This window comes from Oncorhynchus clarkii, chromosome 13 (assembly GCF_045791955.1).
Source record: "Oncorhynchus clarkii lewisi isolate Uvic-CL-2024 chromosome 13, UVic_Ocla_1.0, whole genome shotgun sequence".
Classification (NCBI taxonomy): domain Eukaryota; kingdom Metazoa; phylum Chordata; class Actinopteri; order Salmoniformes; family Salmonidae; genus Oncorhynchus; species Oncorhynchus clarkii.
The window spans coordinates 46,283,048-46,300,083 of record NC_092159.1 but is presented as its reverse complement, the minus strand read 5'-3'; the positions used below and the strand labels follow the sequence as shown (position 1 = coordinate 46,300,083).

The 17,036-nt window shown below is 43.3% G+C and overlaps 1 protein-coding gene across 4 annotated transcripts in view; it reads right to left on the bottom strand.

The window, feature by feature from the left end:
- LOC139364889 (uncharacterized) overlaps window positions 1-14,826 on the bottom strand; it is a 36,358-nt gene extending 21,532 nt beyond the window's left edge. The window contains exon 1 of one of the 4 annotated variants that reach the window (XM_071102085.1): window positions 14,528-14,826. The gene's annotated coding sequence lies outside the window, so the exon portion shown is untranslated. Of the gene's footprint in view, window positions 1-2,977; window positions 3,011-3,422; window positions 3,663-14,527 lie in introns of those variants that run through there. The other 3 variants (XM_071102086.1, XM_071102087.1, XM_071102088.1) reach the window with 3 other exon arrangements.
- Between the last annotated feature and the right edge of the window lie 2,210 nt (window positions 14,827-17,036).

Sequence of the window (17,036 nt, the reverse complement as noted above, 5' to 3'; positions counted from 1 at the left end):
CTCCTTCCAGTTCTCTGCTGCCAATGACTGGAACGAACTACAAAAATCTCTGAAACTGGAAACACTTATCTCCCTCACTAGCTTTAAGCACCAACTGTCAGAGCAGCTCACAGATTACTGCACCTGTACATAGCCCACCTATAATTTAGCCCAAACAACTACCTCTTTCCCTACTGTATTTTATTTATTTATTTAGCTCCTTTGCACCCCATTATTTTTATTTCTACTTTTCACATTCTTCCACTGCAAATCTACCATTCCAGTGTTTTACTTGCTATATTGTATTTACTTTGCCACCATGGCCTTTTTGCCTTTACCTCCCTTATCTCACCTCATTTGCTCACATCGTATATAGACTTGTTTATACTGTATTATTGACTGTATGTTTGTTTTACTCCATGTGTAACTCTGTGTCGTTGTATGTGTCGAACTGCTTTGCTTTATCTTGGCCAGGTCGCAATTGTAAATGAGAACTTGCTCTCAACTTGCCTACCTGGTTAAATAAAGGTGAAGTAAAAAATATAAAATAAAAAGAGATGGATAGCGTTAGGATTCCCTGTTCGTAAAACACCTCAAGCTGATTCTCCACAGATGGTAGTGTGTTAGATATACATTGTTCATTGGAGTGGGATATCAGAAGCTGTCGGCTGCTAAACGGCTAGAGGATGTGAGTTGTAGCCTAGATGGAAGATGACAAGGGTCAACCAGCTGCATCACAACCCCAAGGGCGCTCGCCACCCCCCAAGAGGAGAGGAACAACTTCCTGTCCATGTTGTCTGGAGAACTCATTGTTATTTAGGGGAGCAATAAAGAGAGGAAGAGGAGTACAGACATATTTGTTGTTACTATCATGTAGAGATGCATGCTTTTATTTATACATAGTTAGCTTAGGTTCAGAAAGATAAATAAGTGAGCGTTTTTTTAAATGTCCTTTGGACAGTGATGGTTTCGATATCTTCCCATCTTATCAAACTGCATCCCACATAACATTCTCTACAAGCCTCACCGATGAGCAACACAGATACAGAGAACAAAAACACACACACACACACACACACACGTCATTAAAATACTACACATACACACCACCAAGGGCAGAGGTTCACGGTCATGTCAAGGAGAAACCAAACAATAGGATGAACGTGCACACACACACACACACACACCGTTATCTCATTATTGTTAATCAATCATAGACAAGACGCTTAATGCCCTTCAGCAGCTGATGATAGAACACCAGCTGGGCAAAGTATGACCATCCTCCAAGAGCCATATTCAATGTAAACTAACCTGCCTCCGTGTGTCTCAGACACTTACAGGCCTATACTGATATCTGGCAGGCCTCCAACAGCACTGGGAGATCCCAGCTTTTCTGATTGTCTAGACATGCGTTTGAGGAGCGCTCAGAATTTGTATTTAACTAGGCAAGTCAGTTAAGGACAAATTCTTATTTACAATGACAGCCTACACCGGCCAAACCCGGACGACGCTGGGCCAATTGTGCACCGCTATATGGGACTCCCAATCAGGTCATGAGCATATTCTAACGGTAATCATCACTGACATTTTAAAACTGTGCAGGCTCTCAGTGTGTACACCTATACAAGCCTTTGCATGTGTATGGCTGTGTTTTGGGGCATTAGGTCAATTTGTTTGATAAAACGGTCAACAAAAACCTATTGGCGTAAATGATACATGTTCAATTCCCAATGAAAGTCCCCAGCAGGAGTGGGTGGGCTAAACGCTAACTTAATGTCATCTCTCCTGGTGGCCAGTGTGTGCATGTCTAATCAGGGCCTCCCTTTGCCAGGAACAAAAGCCTGGCTACTGAAAATCACAGCGGTCAACGGCACTTATGAATAGCTAGCAAAGGCAACCGCCACCGCAATAGTAGTACACTGCTGTGTGTACATACATTCTCTGTGCCTGCATGTCCCCCAGGGTCAGCTGTAAATAGCTGTCAATGGGAGGATTGTAGCGGAAGGAAGCCGGGGCAAAGCGAACAGGAGATCAGTTTAGTGTGCTTCTCCTAACGCTCCCGTAACCTTCCCTTAATGCCTAATGATAGAATTGATAACCCTGGCACCAGAGAGAGGATTCAAGAGTTAACGGTCGGGAGTCTGGTTTGAAGAGGCCAGTTTAACGGCCTCTGAACCCATCAACACACATTCAACACCACATGCTGCAAACACTGGGATCCGGTGTCTTTACTCCTCGGCCAGTGTTAAGACGCCCTGGTGCCTGTGTTGACAGAACATCTCTCAGTTTAATGTTGAGACTGTGTGGCGTCTTCATCTAGAAACCACTGCTCTTCTTCAACACCGCTGAGGTAAGTTCCACAAGGTTTATGTTCCACGCAAACATGTTCATTTCAGTTAAAGGATTTGAAATGAACATTCCAATAGTTTACAGTGAACATTAATGTTTGAGGCACCACGCGCAGGCATAGAGCCAGAGGTAAACTCTAAAAACAGACACCCTGCAGCATTCCACTATTCCTCTGAGGGAGGACAGGCATACACACCAGACATGGTGCGTTGAGGATCAGAACACATGAAACATTCTGAGTCCACAAGCAAGTCTGGGGAATTGAAACAGTCACAGCTGAAACCAGAATGGGTGGTACTACCAGTCTTAGACAAGATACACAAAGAATAAAAGAGAAGGTTAGACCCATGGCAACAACTTCATTTGGGGTTGGTGCAGATGGTTCTGATACAAAAGAAGAGAAGGGAAACAGAGGAGTGCTAGAGGGCGCTACAGAGGGCTGAAAACAGAAACTAACAGCACCGCCTCCAAAAGCTACAATTCCACCCCATTAATACGCTCCATCATGTATCATCTCAGAGGGAAATCTTGGCACTAAACCCTGAACAGCTGCTGTGCCTTACTAATATCATTCATTTCAAAGTACAATTAATACATTGTAGAGAATGACAAATCTGCAAGTGTGATTAAAAGTAATTCAGGAACTTACCATAGATCACATCTAAAAAGACATGCTTTCCAAGGCTTCAAGAGACATCATGAGCATCATCATCATCATAATAAAAGCATTACATAACACCATACTCATCATCATAGTCCCTTTCATCGACTACCGTACACATCAGTTCATCTCTCCACTCAATCAGCAGGATGCTTTCCCTGCATGGTACCGTCCCTCTCTCTGCTTTAATAGAAACCATTATACACTTCTGTAGCCTTGGGGCAGCTATCTACAGCAGAACCCAAGAGACTGAGGGACTGATTGTTGCTGTGCGCTGCCCAGCTAAGAAAGGAGAGCACAAAAGACTCATGACACCGTCCCAGCTTAGTCAGTGTGCTGCCTTCATCACCCTGACACTAATCGCGGCTCGCACATTCCCAAACAGGCCCGGCCAAAGGTCCGGAAGCCACCCCTGCCCCACACACAAACAAACCTCTCCAAACAAAGTTGACTCCTCTCCACGGAATTCCTTCCCTGGACACGGTGTAGGAGGGAGACGAGACGGGATTGTGAGGCCCTTCTCGGACGGTGACGTCAGGACATGCCCGACAAATGAGGCTGTGGACACATAACTCCCAAGACAGGATCCAAATCAGCTGCTGTCTGCTCTGTCTCCTGGGCTATAGCCTACAATGCACCATGGTTTCAACCTTATGATTTCTATTGACAACTCAATGGTCTTGGTAACAGACATTGGACAAAGTAAACTCAGTTCAGGAATATGCTTTTCTCTTGTTCACTGGTCTGCTGCCTGTGTCAGTCAAGGCAACATCTTGTGTGACAGACACCTGAATCACAGAACCATGTGACGTGAGACTAATCCCTGTGCTCTAAAGAAGTTTAGTAGGAGCCAAAAGCAGATTTAGAGTCTGTACCGCTATGGCACGACTGGTAGAGACTTCAAATGAGAGAAGGGTACTATCTACATCACATGACTTTGCTCCCGGACCTATCAAGTGATTATGCTGGTCCCAAAAACACACTACCCCCACTTTACCAGCGTGCGTCACCCATCTCCCAGCCTCAGGAGACTCGGCCCCCCCGGGGACAGGGAGATTAACACATGACAGAGCTTGTTAACCCTGGACAAAGAGATTTGCTAATCCTGTACGATCAGGCTGACTGTCCTCCAGCGCCGGCCCAGAGACTACCCACAGAGACAGAGAGTGCCGAGGACAGGGGCCTAGTGTGTCCCAGAACCCAAACAAAAAGACCTGGCTCCATCACAACAATGGAGAGATGGAGCCGACAACAAACAAGGTCCCAACAGTGCACGGTCTAGCTACAGTAGACCACAGAGGAACAGCGGGGTGGGTGTGATCTTGACCATGCCGATATTGATCGTGGGGGAGAAAGTGAGGATGTGGGCTACTCAGATGGTGAGAAGCGTCAGTGCATTAAAGAGGCAGACAGGGACCTGTTCCACTAATGGGTTCCCTTGCCTGGGGGTTACCCACCAGTGAGGCTGGTGTGGAGGGACTGAAGGAGAGGGTAATGTGTCACTTTGAAGAGCAGGTCCTTCTCCATAATGGGCAGTGTCCCCACTGACAGACTCCACTCAGGGGGTAAATGACATTAGGCCAGATAGAGCCATCTGGTGGGTTGGATCGATGACACCGGAGAGGAACAAGGCAGGCATCTGGATGGGACAGCAAAACATACCCTTGAGGCTCCAGCTCTCTAGCAGCCACTCACTACTGGAACTGACTCTGGCCATAAGAGGATTATGTCCTCCTGTTTGAAGCAGAGCAGGCACGTTCCAGATGGAATCTGATCCCTCGCAGGTTGTCAACACCACCAGGGCTAACCAGGGCTTTTCAACAAAATAACAGCTGGGCTAACACCACATAAAACTGTACCTAGCCTTTACCCAGAAATTGACATGGCATTTGGTCCTTGGGTCAAAAGGCTTCTTAAATAGAAATTACAGGACAATAGCATTTCAAATGACTCAAAACATCTGACAAATCTCCCCCTTGTCTACTCTCATAAATGTAGCCATAATTCTATCATCGGGAACTTTTGGCATCCATATCATGCCAGACTGGCCCATGGTGTAGACAGGCTGCCACAGCACTGACATAATGCTGAATGCATTGGGCATTTACTTTTGTCATGCACAAAGTAGATATCCTAACAGACTTGCCAAAACTATAGTTTGTTAACAAGAAATTTGTGGAGTGGTTGAAAAAGGAGTTTGAATGACTCCAACCTAAGTGTATGTAAACTTCTGAAATTGATTGGACGTGATTTGGAAAGGCACACCTGTCTATATAAGGTCAGAGCAAAAACCAGAGGAATTGTCCGTTGAGGTCCGAGACAGGATTGTGTCGAGGCACAGATCTGCGGAAGGGTACCAGAAGATGTCTGAAGCATTGAAGGTCCAAGAACAGTGGCCTCAATCATTCTTAATAAATAGAGAAAGTTTGGAACCACCAAACTGAGCAATCGGGAGAGAAGGGCCTTGGTCAGGAAGAACCCAATGGTCGCTCTGACAGAGTTCCAGTTTACTCTGTGGAGATGGATGCACTTCTGGAAGGTTCTCCCATCTCTGCAGCACTCCACCAATCACACTGTTATGGTAGAGTGGCCAGACAGAAGCCACTCCTCAGTAAAAGGCACGACAGCCCACTTGGAGTTTGGCAGAAGGCACCTAAAGGACACTCAGACCATGTGAAACAAGATTCTCTGGTCTGATGAAACCAAGATTGAACTCTTTGGCCTGAACGCCAAGCGTCACGTCTGGAGGAAACCTGGGACCATCCCTATGGTGAAGCATGGTGGTGGCAGCAGCATGCCGTGGGGATGTTTCTCAGCGGCAGGGACTGGGACACTTGTTAGTATCGAAGGAAAGATGGAGTAAAGTACAGAGAGATCCTTGATGAAAACATGCTACAGAGCTCTCAGGACCTCAGACTGGGGCGAAGGTTCACCTTCCAACAGGACAACAACCCTAAGCACACAGCCTTGAACTAGATCGAACATTTCTGGAGACACCTGAAAATAGCTGTGCAGCAACGCTCCCCATCCAACCTGAGAGCTTGAGAGGATCTGCAGAGAAGAATGGGAGAAACTACCCAAATACAGGTGTGCCTAGCTTGTAGCGTCATACCCAAGACTAGAGGCTGTAATCGCTGCCAAAGGTGCTTCAACAAAGTACTGAGTAAAGGGTCTGAATACTTATGTAAATGTGATATTTAATAAATATTAGCAAACATTTATATAACGATTTAATCCATATTAGAATAAGGCTGTAATGTTAAAAAAAGTGGGAAAAGTCAAGGAGTCGGAATACTTTCCAAATGCACTGTATCAGCTACAGGTGGCAGAATGATGCTCAATCACTAGAAACTAGTGATGCACCGATGACATTTCTGACCGATATCCAATATTTTCCTTGCCAAAAGAAAAACGATACTTAAAATGTTTGCAGCCTTTTAAGCATTCTAGTACAGTTAAATAGTTAACACACACAGGGGTCCAAGGCACTGCATCTCAGTGCAAGAGGCGTCACTACAGTCCCTGGTTCAAATCCAGGCTGTATCATATCTGGTCGTGATTGGGAGTCCCATAGGGTGGCGCACAATTGGCCCAGCATCGTCCGGGTTTGGACAGGGTAGGCCGTCATTGTAAATAAGAATGTGTTAACGGACTTGCCTAGTTAAATAAAAGGTTTCACACACACACCAAAAAGTTATTTGGTTTGTTGGCATTTACGTAAGTCCCGATTACCAGTAAAACATCTTTCACTAACTTGCTGTGCTGTTTCGTTGTTCAGTCGTTTCATTCTCAACCAGGATTCCTATGGAACGCCGTTTAGGTCTTTGCATGTCAAAAAAGATGCATCAAATAACACTATTTAACATGTCAAATAAGCTTGTTGACCAATCAGGACCTGAATGACTGCACGTCACATAATTTTAACGTGTTAATACATTTTTTACGTAATTACACTATCACTCATATTTCACAACGATTCATCGATACGTATGCTACAATGCCGGTAAAGTTGTTTCGCGCACGTACAGTGCTGGCATTAAAAAAGCTAGCTAATTCATGGATGCAAACATGTTCTTCCCCAAAAACATTGCAAAACGACAAACTATATAGCTAGGTGTCATCATCTAAAATAACCCTAATTTACAAGACAGTTCTTATTTGATTAATGGGGGTCCGACCCATCTATGTGAAGCTAGCCAAAATAAGGATTAGCCACAAGTGGACTTCGCCTTAGCCTTTGAAATAAGTGTCATTGACAGCGATGCAAATGAATACAAATAGTAGAATTATGCCGTTATTGAACAGATCTTGCTAAAATGGGGTTGGAATGTTATATAAATTCAACAAAAGACAACGTTAATTTGACAAAAATCTGTTGAAATCACACTGGATGCATTATACTTTAGAATTGCATTGGGAGCATACTTATTTCACTGTACAGCCTTATCCCATGTCATTGATTCACAATTCATAGGTATCAGCCTACCCAGTGACACCCAGAGAATATTAGCGTCGTAGCTCTTATTGTGGGACTGAAAAAACTGAATTGAGCCACATTCATTGTCAACCTATGTGTATTGAACACTATTTCTGTGGTAAAACAATACTGCGTGGAAGTTTGAGTCTGATAACTCTGAGGACGACTTTGGGAAAAAGTATCTTGGGTGTTGAGTAGACTGATACCCCAATCCTTAGGTAAAGCTGTACAGTGCAACATGAATGTCAATACACACAATAGGCTAACTGGGGAGGTGATTTCTCACAGTCCCGCGATAAGAGATACAATGCTAACATTTGCGTAAACTCTTCACAATTGTGTTCTGTGGGTGTCACCGAGTAGACTGATAACCTATTTCATTGATTCACATTCCAACCTTGTTTAACATTATGTAGTCTAAATATGGCATGATTCCACCAATTGTAACCTCATGCATCACTTTCAAAATAGGTACTTTTATTTAAGGCAAACCGCAAATTCTACCATTGTGCCTAATCCATATTGTGGCTAGCTTCACAACACATAACCCGGTCCGGTCTAGCCTCACTAGCCAGATGAAGCTAGCTGGCCGTTTATAACCCTGTTGCCCAAAGCTAACGTTAAGTAGCCGGCTAGCTATTTGTTTTCATGACCTGAAGTTCAATATGCGAACAAGTGGCTACCTAGCTAATACTTACAAGGATTCCTAAATCATTGCTAAGAACAATGAAAATTACTGCAGTTTCTAATGGTCATTGTTTTCAGGCTGGTTGTATTGGTGCTAGCTAGGTACCAAGCTAAAGCTAGCTACCCCAGAAGTTGCGGTCTAACAAATAATGCTTTATTACCAACGCGGTATTGTAAACACATCGTTCATGGCCGGTATACTTTCTTGTTCAGCTTTGACAGTGCTACTGATAGTAGTGGTGGCGCTTGGTTTGCACGTGCAAATTCAGAACACACAACATTCTATAATAGAACTGTGTTATTTGACCTGCAAAGACCCGAATGGCGTTCCATATTATGTCATGAAGCTAATACCAGTGACGCTATTACGATGTAACTCCGATAGGGCAACATCTGAAAAATAGCGCAATTGGTAGTGTGTACCGGTGCGCAACCAGTCAGTGAAAGCCAACATCACCCACGACAGAGAACGGTTGATTGTCAAGGTCAATGAATTCCATTATAATGGATTTGGCCTTTGAGTGTACTCTTTCAAATGACTGCTCGATCTACACAGCAGACATTGTGGGCTAGGTTAGGAATGCTGTGTTGTGCAAAATTTTGTGTGGCGTCATTACGGCATGTACTTACGTTATATAGGTATGCACGTCAGCTTTGACACCGATTTTGCACATCGGTCCGATACCGATGTTGACACTTTCAACTAATATCGTCCGATTCTGATAGGTTTACCTATATATCATGCATCCTTTCTAGAAACCAGCAAGCCTTTAGTTTCTGACAGTATTAAAGATAATTTCCATGTTGAGTAGACGTTATGCCATATCGCAGCCAGTCAGCAACCACAGCAATCCAGGCAAAATTGTGAAAGTGGTGAGGGAGGCATAGCAACAGGGCTCTGAACCATGTCCATTATCCAGCCTCCCACTGGAAGAATTCAGAGCCTCAACACAGAAAATTAATGACTGCAGCTGCTGGCATATATACCCTCAAAACTGCGCAGCAACTGTCAGGACTGACAACTGTGATACCACTGAGGCAGCTATCTTGGCTGGACCAATGTCCGTAGCAGAATTATTGTGACGACCATTGCAAACAATGGAGTGGCACTACATAAACCACTACTACAGTCCCAAGTCTGTGGTTAAAATAATCTCACGACTGCAGGCCAGTTGCCAGCTGACTTTATTCATAAGCGATGGTGACAGAAAGAGCCAAAGGTCATACAGTTCAAGCTGAACTGTTCAGCCCACTGAGCAATAAAAGCACTAGAGACAGCGTCCAAAATGGCCGATTCATGGACCGCCAATATCCAAGTTGCAGCCAGTTTAATCTGACTTCTATGTGGGGCCGTCTATGGGAATTGTCTTTCTGGGCCGGACATCAGTTAAACTGCAGTACCGACTAGAGGTCGACCGATTATGATTTTTCAACACCGATACCGATTATTGGAGGACAAAAAAAAGCTGATACCGATTAATCGGACGATTTTTAGAAATAAATAATAATAAATAAATATATATATATATATACACACACACACACATATATACACACACACACACATTTTTGTAATAATGACAATTGCAACAATACTGAATGAACAATGAACACTTTAATTTTAACTTAATATAATACATATGGGCTTTTGGATGGGTGTTCTTAAGGTGATTCCACAGGTTGGTGGTATTTTTTGATTTAGTCGTTGCTGCCCCCATGCTTACATCTTTATCAAAAATAAGACACCTTGCTTTCCCTGGTGCCAATTCCATGTAATAGTCCCACACTGGTGCTCTGCTTTTCTCTGCCATCTGTAAAACACACACACAGCTCTGAAGTGACAATGATACTGAAGAGTCTGCTTAGGAGACAAATACTCTCAACTGTTTGAATAAAAATAGAGTTTAAGTTACCTGTGATGAATGTTGAAAACAAAAACTAATTTCTATATGCAGGAAATCCTATTTTAATAAAGGACATGGTAAGATTTGACTACCAAAGTGCGAGCCATGACACCTAGCAAAATCTGAAAAGCGGTTCCTTCATTCACTTATTCCATTGGATATTTTTATATTCACTTAAAATAAGGTCTGTGTTTCGTGTAGGCTTACACCACCTTTCCAATTTTAGAACTGTGTAGATATCCATAGGACAAGGTAACTCTGATCAATATTGGCTAAATATAAGCGAAGTTCATTTTTTTTGTAGAATGGATTTATGAAAATATGTTGACAAACGTTACCTTATCCTAGTGAGATTTACACGGGTACCAAAATGCCGAGGTGGTTTAAGCCTGAACCCTAACCTGCACGAAACACAGACCTTATTTGAAGTAGATCAAGACATTCTCTATGGAAGACATGAACGGTAAAATAACGAAGGAACCCCTTTCAAGTTCAGCCGCAAGTTATTACAGGAATTATGACGCGTCGACTATTTCTCTAAACCACATACCTTTGACTTTACGAACCTACTGCTGCCTACCACCCCTCAAATCAAACTGTTCTACCAAATCATAGACTTACCGTAATTTCTGGACTATAAAGCGCACCTGAATATAACTGATTTTTTTTTAAATATGTATTTTGTACATAAATAAACCGCACATGTCTGTAAGCCGCAGGTGCCTACCGGTACCTTGAAACAAATAAACTTTACACAGCCTTTAAACGAAACACAGCTTGTAACAAAAATAAATAGGCTTTTAAACGAAACACGGCTTGTAACAAAAATATATAGGCTTTTAAACAAAACACGGCTTGTAACAAAAATAAAAATAGCAGTAAACAGTAGCCTACCAAGAAAGTCATTGGTCACCATCTTCCTCCTCCTGGGCACTGAAACCACTGAAGTCATCTCCTTCGGTGTCGGAGTTGAATAGCCTCAGAATTGCTTCATCCAATGTTGGATCGTTTTCATTGTCGCTCTCGTCACTTTCATCCGGAGGCAAATTTCCCGCTGAGCTCATGCTGCCCTCTTCAACAAGCCAGATCGATCGCCTTCAACTTGAAAGTTGCATCATATGCATTTCTCTGTGTCTTTGCCATGATGAGGGTGACAAAATGACTACCGTAATCAGAATGATGGGAAGTTTGGGCGCGCTCGATTTACGTCACATTATGTGACGGTGCTCAGTTTTTTGGTGGCATGAATCTTGTGAAAGCGGGAAAAATACACAAATTAGCCACGTCATAGTATAAGCCGCGAGGTTCAAAGCGTGGGAAAAAAGTTGCGGCTTATAGTCCAGAAATTACGATAACTATAATAAACACAGAGAAATACGAGCTTTCGGTCAAATCCGGAAACTGTCACCTCGAAAACAAAATGTTTATTCCGTTCCGTATTTTATCTAACAGGTGGCATCCATGAGTCTAAATATTCCTGTTACATTGCACAACCTTCAACGTTATGTCATAATTACGTAAAATTCTGGCATATTAGTTCGCAAAGAGCCAAGCGGCCCAAACTGTTGCATATACCCTGACTCTGCGTGCAATGAACGCAAGAGAAGTGACACAATTTCACCTGGTTAATATTGACCGCTAACCTGGATTTCCTTTAGCTAAATATACAGGTTTAAAAATATATACTTGTGTATTGATTTTAAGAAAGGCATTGATGTTTATGGTTAAGTACACATTGGCGCAACGACAGTTGTTGATTGATTGTTTTTTATAAGATAACTTTAATGCTAGCTAGCAACTTACCTTGGCTTACTGCATTCGCGTTACAGGCAGGCTCCTCGTGAGGCATTGGACTAGTTAACTGTAAGGTTGCAAGATTGGATCCCCCGAGCTGACAAGGTACGAATTTGTCGTTCGGCCTCGTTCCTAGGCCGTCATTGAAAATAAGAATGTGTTCTTAACTGACTTGCCTAGTTAAATAAAGATGTAAATAAAAATAAATAATTTAAAAAAAAAATCGGCAAAATCAGCTCCCAAAAATACCGATTTCCGATTGTTATGAAAACTTGAAATCGGCCCTAATCAGCCATTCCGATTAATCGGTCGACCTCTAGTACCGACGCAAGACTGTATCAGTCGAAAGCGTGCTTCCAGACCGGAACCCTGGCCCTTGGTTCAGCCTGAGGGGGATCTGGTGAGTAGGAGACCAGTACAGGGCAGGCAGAGGACACACGAATTTGGATATTTACAGTTAGGGACGTCACTGAATCAACCTATTATTAAGCCTACTACGCCCGAGGGCAAGCCGAGGCACAAATTACTGTAGGCATCTCCCCGACAGCCCATGGCATAGGTCAGAGGAAGGGCAGAGCAAAGAGAACTGTCGGCCATAAAATCACCCCAGTATGAATTCCTCATGGAATTGCATCTCTTCTGACCGTAGACATCTAAGCCCTCCTTTGGCCAACTGTTTCAGCAGGCTTACTAAAACATGTGCATGGCATTATAGGAGAGACTTAAAATAGGTGTGACAGACAATGTAATAACCAAAATGCCAGCGGAGACATATGAGAGGGAGGAGGAATCCGAAAGTGGCAAGGGGAATTTGGTACCAAATGTCACAATGCTGAAACATTGGTTGAAAGTACAAAGATAACACTTTTGCTAAAACAAGATAAAGGATATTTAACACAAAATCTGTCTTATCATTAGATTCATAGACATGACGGATATATATATATTTTTTTATGTAACAAGCCAGCAGCACTTGGGTAAAACAGGATCTGCCTTTAATTTCACATGAATGCATCAGTCCCATCCATGTCTGAGCGTGTCTCCATCCCGCTGCCTCATTCACTTGCTTGCTTTGTGAGTCAGCCATCGCTCATTAATGCACCAGAGGGTTGACTAGCATGTTGGAGCCTCTCTAAGCCAGACAAGGCCATGCCTGAAAAGTGCTCACATGAATCACCCTGGGATGCAATTTATTCCCGAGTGGCATCAATACCTCATGGCAGATCATTGCAGAATATTGACCTACCCATGCCCACTATATCGCTCATTGTCATCAGGGGCAGAGGTTAGGCCTGTGGGCCATCTATAATGATTAACTGTAACTGTATATGGTACATGCACGTTGAGGATTTTGGAGACTAACGTTATTCACCCTTGTTATTTTGGAGAGAAGAGTGTCGTCTAGTTGCATAACATTAACACAAGCAAAAAATAGCTCCGAGTTCATTGCCTGAAGCCACAATGTTAGCCTATATAATACAGTTTGAACCAAGTGTTTTATTGCATTGAGAGTACAGTACTTGTAATGACTCACGTTCTAATAATCCTGAGAATTGGGGGAGCCTTCAAAGACCTCTCAACCTCGATTTACGCCATCCTACAAAAGTAGCCTGTTTGCTGATTAATGCAAAAGATAACAGAATTAGCCTAAATTACCTAACACGTCGCCTGGGGGCAAAGAACGAAGCAGTTCTCACTGAGAGCACTTGGCCGCACAGAACAATAGGCTTCAACCATGAAGGATGAAGAGCCTGAGAGAACTAAAGTTAATATAATGAAGTGAATACGTCGAATTGCTTTTGAAAAGGCAAATAATCCACATGATTACACACCGATCCCTTCACAAAAGGAAGGCTGTTATTTTAGCCAGTTCATTCGTCGGTTAGCTAAATAGCTGGTGATCAATTTCAGCCACCACACAGGGCTGCCACCGCCCCATCACCCCCTCCCAATTGCAATCGAATTCCGAATCTAAAACATCCTCTTTAGGGCTTGAGCCGCTCATTGGCAGAAGGAAAATGCAACGATTCACTTGCTCCTATTCTCGTTCTTGTGCGACCCAACAGACTCGCGTGGATAGTTGTTAGCAAGTAGCCTATTTAGTTAGCTAGCATTTCAACAAGGTTTATTTGTATGGCGCGGTTTCCAATTCAAGTTGACGTTTATGTCATGAATCTTGCCCTCGAGGCATAACTGGGCGATTTCCGCTACATGAGCCAGCTGCAAAGTCAAATTTGCCTTATTTTAAACAATCACTAAAACACAAAAGCGTGCTTTTTGGTCTTAAATAAAGTTGGGCATTAGGGTTAGCAGCGTGGTTAAGATTAGGTTTAAAATCAGATTTTATGACTGTGGTTGTGCCAACTAGTGACCACTCTGCAGACCTGCCTCCAGAACAAGATCTATGACGAAAAACGCTAACCTGCGTTTGCAATAGGAAATCATGAAGTGCACTTGCAATGTCGACAAAGACATTCACCCACTATATGATTTTTCACCCATTCTACCCAGACTATCTACCAAACACTAAATATAAAAATCTAATATTTTAGGAGACGAAAAACATTTGTTAAAGCATCACATCGTAACTTGCATTTTATATTTTTTGTGATTTAAGTCGAAGTTTAGTTGCACAGCTAGCTAACATGCTAACGCTCAACCAGTCTCTAGACTTACCAACGCAGTGTAGCTAGCTATAGCTTGATCTCCAGCTACGCCCAGTGTTTGACAATATCCTCCGACTCCTTTCAGTATCCTCGAATACAAAGTGTAACAAATTACAAAATGAAACCGAACAAGATGAGAAACAGGCCAAAATACAGCAGCCAGATTACCAAGAAACGTCTGTCGACCACAGTTTCCAGAAGTGATGCACGTCCCTTCCAAAGAAAGGAAAAGCGATTTGCAGTCCACGCACACACTCTCTACTGGCCAGGATGGATGGACAGGCAGAGAGGGTTTTACCACGGCATTGCGCGCGGGGGTGAAATTGAAAGGGATGAATAGCCAAGTAACTCGACTTTCTCCATCTCGCGACCAATCACTACCCCGGCTGGGATTTATTCAAATGAGGAATGATGTCATCTCTCAAACCACCCTACTTTCTTTCTTCCCATCCTTCCCAAGTTGCACTGGTTGTCTCCCCCTTCCCGTATCCCTCTACCAGTTTCCCGCGTCCCCACCCTCCATGCCGACTCCACGCTCATCCTGCACACACCTCCTGCAGTTTCTTTTCAACGGCGCATTCTCTCCACACAATGGTGGCATGTTAGAGTTCTCCATTGGTTCTGGACCAATGGATGCTGAGATTTCAGCCACAAAGGGTACCACAACATAGTCTGTCATATTTTGAATTTCTATAGGTCTACTGCCATTTAGTTACTACCATATTATTCTAATATGGTAATGAAACAAACATCTTTATTAGTTGTACAAGGACTAAAAATGTCCTGCTGCACATACATAATAAATATTGATTACCACTCATGCTAAAATGTGTCAAAGTTAAAGAATCAGGTAATATAATCATATCCATAAACATCTTCACAGAGATATTGATAACACTAGGTTTATTGCAGTGGCACATTCTTAATTGTAAGGACAATATATCTAATTGGTTGCAGACAAGCCCCCACCCTGACAAGACCAAACATGTTTGACCTGTCAGAGGCTGTCAGGAGAATCACCAGTGTATAAAAACACAATTTGTGTCAGATTGTAACAGAGTCAGAGACATGGTGGAATCAAAGGAGGCAGAAACAAGATGAAGAGGGAATAGAAACAAAAGAAAGTTGAAAGAGCTGCCACTGTCTGTAGTGTTTTTCCCTCAGACACAATTGTCTCCCTCGACTGATTGGGGGCGTTTTTTCATAGGCTTTGTCTGTGTGTGCCGCTCCTGTCTTCACACCAGACTTCTGAAACAGTCTCGGTGGGCATGCTGCCTGTCCGTCTGCACTGCTGCTGTTCAGCTCTCCCAGTGAAGCCAGAGTTGTCAACATGAGCCAGGCTTTTGTGCCAGAGTCTGCACTGGCTAGGCAGCATTGTGCTTCACATTCTGTCCCCTTCAGCTCTCACCCTATGGAATTCATCATAACACACTTCCCCAGGATGTTTACCTCGGTGAACAGTTGCTCAATGGTGCGCTGACCTGTGTGGTTGTGTTGTGGTTACATTGTCACTAGGCAATGTAAAGTAGCCTCGTGCTGCTACGCCTTTATTGATATGCTAAGATTGATATCGCTTGCTTTGTATTCTATCATGCAATAACCCCAACTCCATACAGCCTCTCTCTCTCTCTCTCTCTCTCAAAATGATCAGCAAAGGTAAACCCTCTGGCCCACACCTACACAATTAGTTACACATGCTTGACTAACATGACTTTCAATAAACACACAAACAGACCAAAGCAGACAGTAGAAATGTAGTGAAGGAAATGTATTGTGAAGGAAGCAGAGTAGAAACATAGAAAAAACACTAAACAGAGGTACCCTCACACACACAAGAACTATGACGCGCAGTAAAGAGGGAGAGGAAAAACAGAGAAAGGCAAGGAAAAGAGTCTGGGAGTCTGTCGGTCCTATACTAGGTTCGGCCTGCCAGAGATGGACATATTGGCTTGGTGAAACAGGCACAACAAAGAGAGGACGTTTTCTTTCCACCCAGGCTGTGGTGCGCTGCAGTGGAGACAGGAAGGGGCAGGGCAGTGTACTCGCCACCTAGTTCCCCTGTTATTTATCTCATTGTTGTTTCCCCTTGGCCAGCAGCCCAGCTGGGGCAACGCAGCACAAAAGAACTGGCGCACAGTCAGTGAAACAAAGCCAAGCCTCTGGATGTTGTTGCACTAACTTTGACAAGGAATACACACTAACACCTGCGAGCAGACACACACACAAGCTTGAGTGCTGTTCTCATATCAGTCAAATCACACAAAGGAGGAAAGAGGTATTGTGCAAAAAAAAAAGAAAGGGTAACACCCATCTTATCCGACAGTCTATATCCTCAAAAGAAATTCACAGACGCGTGTTTCTGAAATATAAATGGACTTAGAATATCTAGGATGTAAACATTACAACACAGCACATGGTAGCCTGTTCATCATTACATGCCTCTGAATACCATGTTCACAAGTTAGCACACGCCAGCAGTGCACCTGCTTCTGTTCTGTGTGAGCATGGGCTCCCAGGAG